We start from the raw sequence: 9,623 nt of genomic DNA on the forward strand, positions 1-9,623 counted from the left end.
AGCAATGGGTTGTCTGGTTTTTCCTCATGCAGCTTATGCCTCCACTGAAATAATGGCAAATCATATTTAGAAAGAAAATCATCTCAAAATTACTAAAGAAAACTGTCTTAGAAACTTGCTTTATTATCTTTTCTTGAGAGCAGCAATATGTAAAAGATAATAAATGATCTCCTTGTTTTTGGAAATAGTCTTTGGCCTCCTGATCTTGAAAATTGTCACAGTTTCACACAGCAAAGTTATTACATACACCTTGCTGTAAGTCATCTTATCTGTAAAAGATACTGATTGATTTGCATGAATTTAAATTTGCAGATAAAATATGGATGAATGTACAACACAAGTATGGACAATGTGAATTTTGTGCAGTACTGCTAAGTTCAACTATCTCATCTAAGTGGTGACTCATCTCTGTAAGGATATTGTTCTAAAAATAGGACTGGCAACAGATATACATATATCACAGTATTTCATCTTAATTATTCAAATCAGAAATATAGACTCGTTTCCTAAACTCTGTACCTTCTCAATGAAAACAGTCTGTCCTTTGTTTTTGATTGCAGGTATGTGGAAAAACTATGCCAAAAAAACTGATAAAGAGGAAAAATGTGGTTAGTTCTAAATAGGTCTAAAGGAAAAAAGTTTCAAATAATAGGTAATTGAGTTGAATGCCTTGGTAATTCAGGTGTGTGTTTTCAGATCTTAGTAGTGAATTCCACCTGAAAAACTATCTTATATCTCAATATTTAACACACTGAGGTACTAGCAAAGACTTAGAGGATTAAAACAAGCATGTCTTACTCAGGCTGGTGCTGCATCTGCATCTCATGTGTTACATGTTGAAGCATGAGTGGGTTTTTGTCAGTCATACAGCAAGTAGAAAATGGCGAAATTATTTTCCGTTTTCTCCAAAATAAGGTTTTTTTATTCACCCAGTTTTAGAACTTCAAGGACTTACCCTCATTCTTTCATTCACAAACAGTATCAGCAACAAACAAAGGATGTCTCATCAAAGCAGACATTCATAGTAACAAATGTGTTACAAATTCCATACTACCTACCAAACACATCAGACCATAAATATTCAGGGTGTGGCTTGGGCTGGGGAAGAGTGATGAGTAGGAGAGGGAAGTAAAACCTTAACCCTAAGCATGCTATTCCTAAAAGAAAGAAGCGGTGAGAGTAGCATCCTCAAATGCAAATATCGCTTTGTGGCATGCTTCATTTGTACACTTTGGATTCTCCAAGGTTGTTACAGAAAAATGCAAAATACTTTTACTAAAAAAAATACAGAATCCAAGAATTCTACAACCCCCCCCCAAAAAAAAACTATTAAATTCTTTAAAATCTTAAAGGGTGGGAAGCTCTTTTCCCAGTGTTTTCAGGCTCAAGCTTTTACTTCCCTACTGCTACAAAAACTGTGTAATAAACAGGAAAATTATCTGGTTAGTCATTCTCTGCTTTGGTCTAAACAAAACTTCTCTGCTTTCATGGTTTTTCAGAGGATAAGTATAGAGTATCTGTAGATATTAGAATTAAGATACATCTACTTTAAATTGGTATAATGTCAGAGTGCCTTACAGGCTCAATGTTTGGTGAATGAAACTTAAAAAGAGATTTACCTAAGTTGAGGTTTTCTTGCCAAAGAATGACATAGAAGTTGTAGCTGTCCATGTTTTTACTTTGGAATGCTATTGAGCTCTAGCATAGAGAGCTTCAAGGCTTTGCAAGAACCAGTTAGATTTTTTTTTGTTTTGTTTCCAACATCATTGAAGAATCAGTTCATCAAAGCCAGAAGTCTGTTTTTGTTCTAAGATCCCTCACATCCAATTTATACCACATGAGTGTAACAGAAATTTAAAAATAAGGATGATTCAAAACATTTTGGACTCATTTCTCCATGTAAATCGAGGGATCTGAGACATTCTGAGACTGAAAATGTTTTCAAATGCTCAGTTTTCCCAAAGGCAATATTGTTTCTCACCCATTCTTACCAGTATCTTTGATAAACTGCATTAACTGTAATGAATCACCTTATAAGATTCAGTTTGTAATAGGTGTTACCACCAAGGGTATGTCCAACATACCAGATCTTTGAATGCTGCTGATTAACTTTACCTCAACATTATGGGATGTCAAGGAAAGCTTGAGCAAAGTCTCTCTTTGTAGAGAAAGTAATTAAAAATAGGTATTTTCTAAATGAAGCTTTCTCTAAACATTTGAGAAATACATTTAACTAGAGGATATTTTTCTACTTCTACTTTTGTACTACTGCTTTTGTTTTACTAATCCTTTAGGGATAGCTCTAGTGTCCTGCTCTGAAGTACTCGGTGCTGTATTATTCCAGAGATGTTTTTTTCTATTACAAATGCAAAGAAATGTAGTTTATCCATTTTAGTCAGACTTTATCCAGTTTCACTAATCAATAAATACCTGAAAATGAGGAGCTAAAATTATATTTGGAAATTTTAATATGTTTTATTTGGAGATTGATAATTTTCTTATTTATTCTATCAGTTTTTTTGTGTACTGGCCATAGATAGAACTACCTAACATGAAATTGAGAGTCTGAAGTGTGTAAGAATTGTGTAAGAATTATATAAGAGTTATATTAGAATCTCATAGTAATAAAGGAATATACAAGAGACTTAGATTTCAAAGATTATAAACTTGATTCTTTCTCCTTCCTCTCTTCATCCTCTCTTTCTTGCCACTGGAACTCTGATTAATTATTAGAAAACTAAAGGGTTGTGCTCTCCTTCTCAGGTGATAATTAACTTTGTGTTTAACAGGTAACACTTCTCCAAATAATCTTGAGCAACTTGATTTAATTAATAGGCATACGGCTATTGGTATGATTGGAGTTCTGCGGCAGAATTTACTCTTCTTTTGTCTCATTCTTCCCCCTCAGTTTTTGAATATTTATAGGAAACTTTTGGATATTATTGACATATATTTTGTAACTGAGGATCATCATCTCTGTCTTCCATGCAAACCCTTGAATAGGAAAATGAATTTTTTAAACAGTATGATCCTGCTCACTCTCTTGTACAGTTTGGCATGAAATTTCATCACATAGATTTTCCTGTTCAGCTTGTGACCTGAATATAGATCATCAAATACATAGGTTTGTTCATGAATAAACATCCTTTTTTTACTTAAATTGTACTAAGCAAAAGGTCAGATAAAAATCACAACAGGATTAAAGATGAACATGTGTAACACAGTATGTAGGTCTTACAGACTGCTGAGAGAGAAACAAGAGGCTTTCATGCTATCCTGGCAACTACATCCAGTGGATCAAGTGGGTTGTCAGTCAAATATAGGAAGGTTTATAGTTTCATTGTAAATATATATCTGTTTATCTGCCTATAGAAAGATACAGAAAGAATATCAACAGATTTTAATGAGGGAATCTATACTTTTTAAAATTCATTGTAGTATTCACTATATCCCTTTTCTCCTTTGTGTCTCTCTTCTAAGAAGAATATAATTTCAATCAATGTTTAAAGGCAGAATAGAAGAGAAAATGTTTGGGGTTTTTTTGGTTTTTGGGGGTTTTTTTCACACTAATTTGCGTTTTATGTTCTCATTTGTTTAGTGTATTGTTTGAACAACTACTTTCAATCACCTTTATTTGACAAATAATTTTATAAGATTAGAGCAAAACTAACAGTTTAAAAGCACACCCTACGTACTTATGAGTTTTAAGAGCATTTGTACAATCTATAATGCCATTTGCTTGATAGCACTAAGACTTTTAACAAATACTCGCCAAAAAATATTTTAAGGTGCCTATTTTGATGTTTGAGTGTATACATAAAATAATAAATGCTTATAACTTGTATAAATATGTTAAGCATATAATGTACAAAGAATGCCATTTTCAAGCCTTCTGGGTAGCTGGCTCTCATTATTTCAGTTGAGATTATTTGTGCTTCATAATTCTCAACATCAATCAGCAGGTTAGAGGAAGAGAGAGGATTTTCCTGATACTTCCTTAGAACAATTGCATTTTCAAACTCAAGCCAGAAGCATTCTCATAGTCACTGAGATTCTTCATAGTCACTGATTCTCTTTAGAAAAAGTATGATGAAAAATTTAAAATATATATTGCTTAAAAAATAACATATTGGCTTGAATACGGAAAGTATGTCATTAGGTTGGATTGACTTCCATATATTTGAACATGGATGAGGAAGATATCTTCCAGTCATGCATTGGATATTACTTATAGCTATATTTCTAGGGATTCCCTTGCGTCTCTCTGTGTGGAATAATGAATATGTTTGGCTCCAAGATACCAAAAAAAAAGAATTCCAAGTTATGATTTCTTGGAATTAAAAAAAAAACAACCAAAAAAACCAACAAAACAAAACAAAACAAAACAAAAAAAAAACACCAAACCAACAACAACAATACAAACCAAACACCAAAGAACCACAGTTAAACTATTATTTTTGCTTTGCTTGCTGCTCCATATGGAAATATTTCTATCATGGATAATCTCAAGAGGCTTTTCTACTTTGTGGTGCTTTGAATTGAGACATTAGGAAATCTGACCTCTTGAAGAAAATAATGGCTTAAAGAAGTATGTCCTGCTCTTTATTAGAAGGAATGGCTTTCAATGACTTAGTGTCTTATTTTCATTTTATAACTTTATCATTACTGCTCAAAATCGGCAGATTGGCAGAAGATAAACAGAAATTGATTAGTTTTACAATGAATATTTATTTCAGCTTGAGCTGGAAGAAAACCGCCAGTGACTACATACGTCTTTTGAAGATATGGATGCACACATTAAACACGCAACACTCCTATAGATAGATATATGAGACATACTTATTCAACCAGCTATGAATGGATTTCAAACTGTGTTTTATTTTGGGTTATAGCTTAGAAAAACATACATTTTGTAATAAACCAGATGCAGAATTCCCCAGAGGTGTTAAGAGGCTGCAAGTCTCCACAGACTTCTGTGGCTTTTTTCCCTTCCATTTGTTCCAGCAGACAAGTTATACCAGCATTTGCTGTTCATGCTGTTTGGATGGTAGTGATAAGAATTCCCTGCCTTGATCAGAGATGCTTGTTTGTACCAAAGCACCTGTTTCAGAAGGCTGTGCTATGTTTCCCTCTCATTTCATGGCCTTGGTAAAAATGCTGCATTTTGCTCAGGGCAAGGAGTGTTGCTGCTGAAGGAGGGGTGAAAGCTGTTCCACATTTGCTGATATCAAGCATTTGCTGATCAATGGCACTGCAGATAAGTTGAGGAGTTGTTGTACCCACACCTAATTCAGTACTGCAAAGGGGACACAATATGTTTTCATTTCTAATTCATTTCCTGAAGTAAATGTGACATTTCATTAGGTTTCATTTAGACAGTTCTGTATGCAGTTTTGCTGTTTTCAAAGTGAATAGATTATTTGCCCACATACTGATTGTATAATATTGTTTACCATGTGCACCTAAGCTAAAATTTTGACCACCTGTTGATCAGCACAAATGATTTGTGAAATGAAACAGAAATATCCATCCTGCCAAATAAAGAAAAAAATCAAGTCATTATCATTTATCTCTAGTCCAAATTATTCTCAAAAATATACCGCACACACAAATTTCTGAATCTTTCAATACAACTCAGACACTACTAAATCATTCTGTTACTAACACATAAAGCAGAAGAGAATCCAGTTCAGTATAAGAAAGATACATTGGATTTACTATACTAAGAATGAAAAAATGCTGACAATAAGCATATTTAAGGAAAAGTAAACCTTTTGCTAATGAACTAGCACTTCTGCAACACTGCTGCAGGTGCAAATCCAAGTTAGTAGATTTTAATCTTCCTCTTCCACTCCCCTGACCCATCCTGTCAGTTTATGTAAAAATAATCTATAGAAATCCTTGCTAAACATTATCTGCTGCCCAGATGAGATCTTGGCAATGTAAATCAGCTATATTCATTCCCTACTGGCAGAAGAGGCTTTGTCTCTTCTGTCACTCAAGGTCAAAAATTGTATTCCAGAATCCATCTCTCTATTATCTGTTTATGGAGACATGTCAAGTTGCCACCAAGGATTATTTTGGAAAGGTCTTTATTTAGTGTATCTTTCAAAATTGAATGCAAAATATATATTCTAGCAATAATGAGCAGGTATTGGATTATAAAATGTGAAAATTTTCCTGTGTAAAGAGGCATCCCACCCAAACAGGCAAAGTCATTAGTAATCTCAGTATCATTCTGTTCTTATGGGAAGAAATACATAAGACATAGTAATAAAGGGGGAGTAGAAAAGAACCCAGAACAAAAAAGTTTTTGAGCTATTTCCTTTTGTGAATGGATTATCTTCCATGTGCATGGATCATCTTCAATGATGATAACACAATATTCTGCTAGCTTAGAAATCCAAGGAAGGAACTTAGAGGTGGCTGATTATGAAATCTTTTGTCTCTTTCTTTGTGAACAGTGTTTTTTATGTCACATGCCATTTTCTTCCTGGTTTTATTCAGAGCCAGAAATGAGATTAAAGTGAGTGAATTTTGTTTAAAAAACTAATTTTCAAAGATACTACAAAATAAGCAACAAAAGGCAAGACAAGGAAAGAATACCATATCACAGTGTTAAAACACTGGGATGTGTTCTATTTCTGTTCTCTTTCCTTTTTAGAAATACTTAGTAAATGAGTCAACTGAGTTCCATGTGTGTTTTTATTGTTATCCTACTTTTACTTATTTAGGTTTACATTATGTGTGTGCAATTTTTAGGTGAAATAGAAGATGATGAAAAAAAGAAATTAAAGCAGATCTGGGTGAGGAAAGGAAATGATTGAAAATGGTATCCCGGAGTCCAAAGTGCAGCTTTCCCAAATCTGCTTGCAAGAATAAGACCAGTTCCCTATATTTTGGTTCCATGCACTGCTGTTGCCATTGGCTTTGCCTGGCTTGGGTTTTTTTTGTTGGTTTTTTTTTTTTTTTTTTTTTTTTTTTTTTGTGTGTGGTTTTTTTTTGGGGGGGGGGGTTTGTTTGTTTTTGTGGTTTTTTTTTTTTTTTCCTTACATGGGTGGAAGGATTTTAAATGCATTCAGGCAGTGTAAGAATATGCATGTAAAGAGAAGCATCTCATTCACAAATCAGAAACAGGTATAATTCCGTGGAATTTTGTTAACACTAATTTTCCCTGGGGAAGCACGCATAATTAATTGTAGCTGTTTTAGACAGACATATTTTCATTCTTTCATTTCAGAGAATGAAAAAGAGGATCTGCCCCACTTGTGGTAGTGTCAGTCGCTGTTTTTCCTCTGACAATCATGTGACCCTGAGTAGGCTTAAAGTGACAGACCAGAAATGTGCGCAGAGTTTTGTTTCAGGTTCTTCATCTGAAGAGCTTTCCACTCTTGAGTAGCCACTGTGACTCATGGCTTCTAGTCCAGGTGTTGAGAAACTATGCTGATTAAGTCAGTCGGGTGAAAAAGTATGTTAAAGCCTGGAGACGAGGTTCTTCATTTCATCTCAAGTGAATGAATTTTAGTGGATGCTTCTAAATATTCTATTTTTTCCACTTCTTAGGAGATGTCTGGAAAACTTGATGTACTCTCATTTAAGGAACCAATCTTACTGATAAATCCAGAATGGGTTTTGGTTTGTTTTTTTTCAGAATAGTTTCTGAAATTCCACAGTTTAGTTTACAGATGTATATCACCCAGAGTGCTTTGACATAAAGAAATGTGTAAGTACTCGCTGTAGTAGTTGTTCAGACATCAGCGTGCTGGCTCTGTGTGCCGCTAGATGTAAGATATTAGCTCAGTTTCTGGGAACATTCATTCTTACCTGTTTGGAAACTGCCAGTTTTGGTTGTACAGACAGCTGTCCACAAGGACTGTGCTTGAAATCATCAGGTTTTCATATTCAGCCATGCACAGTCTTGGATTTTTTTAGTCACTCTTCACTTGGAATAAATTTGAGTTAATGACTGGGGAGGTCAAAATGTGCATTCAGAATTGTTAGTGCTCTGTGCCATTCAGTTTTCTGGAACTGGATTTGGGGCGGTTTTGTACTTGTTTGGAGAGGAAGGAAGAATAACAATCTGAACACTCAGAGGTTTCATCTAGTCTTGTTGTAGGGATAGATGTCAAAGAGAGAAAAAGCTACTTTAATCATATCCTGTCAGTTGAAATGTAGGGCTTTTTATGCCCTATTTTTCTGGGTAATACATAGAGTACTGCACCACATAATCACGTTAAGTACCACACAGGAAAACCTGCAAAAGATGTTGCCATGGTCTAGATTTTGCGCAAATAGCCTAGAAAGACATTTTTATTTTCAAAAGTCAAACCTGCCATTATATTTATGGCTTTGTTTAGATTTTTTTTCCTATTTTCTTTTTGTACATCTCCATCTAGAGTTCACAAAGTAAATAGACCTGCTGTGATGTGAACCTCAAAGGAAAGATACACTGCATCTGCAATATACTGAAATGTCAGGAAATCATTTATTGAGCCACTGGTGCCTTTAGAGGCTGGTTATAATTTGCTTTACTGTCTGATAATGTGTGTGTTTGTAGATCAATTATCACAAGAGCTCTTTGGAGCCATAAGGTCATCTTTTGCATATTTGTCAGATACTTCTGTGCAGAGATGCCAAGTTACACATTTTTCTTCCTGAACTTAATAGATCATCTCTCAAAGTACATGGAAAAATAGATTATCTGGTGATGCCAGTATTCTCAATGCTGAAGCTTTGCCATTCTTTTAACATATTTATATATGTATATAGAGTGAACAAATTACAGGTGGAGTTTTACCTAAAAATGCAGCACGTAGTTTATTTCAGATTGGTGATTGGGATTTCACTTGTGAGCACCTTTATTCGAATATCAGTATTTTTAATCTTGCCTGCAACCAGGTGGATGGAAGCCTTTTGTGACCCCAGCACAATTTCTCCCAGTGGTCCAAGGCTGAATAGACATTCTGGAAGGAGTCCCACTTATTATGTACAACAGTAGCATTTGATGAGTTTTTACTATGAGTTAAGGAGGTGGAAGGAAGAAGAGGAAATGAATTCACAGTGTTTCAAACAGATTAAATTATTTAATTGAAAATCAAATAGTAATAATAATTTAATAACACCTCTACTACGAAACTTGAAGGCACTTTGCAAACATTAGTTGTCAGAGACAAGGACAAAAGTGCAAAGGCATAGCTAAATTATATGTGATTGACTTAGGTACAGAAAGCTAAAGTGATATGTTGATATTTCCTCTTTACAGTAGAATTTCTGAGAACAATCCTAAAAATCAGTTCCAGTTTACACCAGCTTAACACTAATGTATAAATTTACAGAAGTAAGCAGTAGCTTTCTTCAGATGTGTAATTGTGTGACTGGCACTCTGAAAGATTGATCCTTGATCCAGTGGTGGGCTGAAGGGTGACCTCTGGCATGCTGGTTGTCACCCTGAAAGTGGTGCCATCATAAATCTGATGGACTCAATGCAAGAAGAGATGGGGAATGTTAAGCACAGGAGAAGGGGTACTAGAATAACCAGTGAGGATGGAAATGACATTGGCAGGTAGGGCTGGCCCAGATACATAGGACCAGAAAGCAGAACAGCTGGGGTCAGCATTCTGTGA

The sequence above is a fragment of the Chamaea fasciata genome, unplaced genomic scaffold, assembly GCF_029207755.1.
Source record: "Chamaea fasciata isolate MVZ Bird 193981 ecotype frontalis unplaced genomic scaffold, bChaFas1.0.hap1 SCAF_1, whole genome shotgun sequence".
Taxonomy (NCBI): domain Eukaryota; kingdom Metazoa; phylum Chordata; class Aves; order Passeriformes; family Sylviidae; genus Chamaea; species Chamaea fasciata.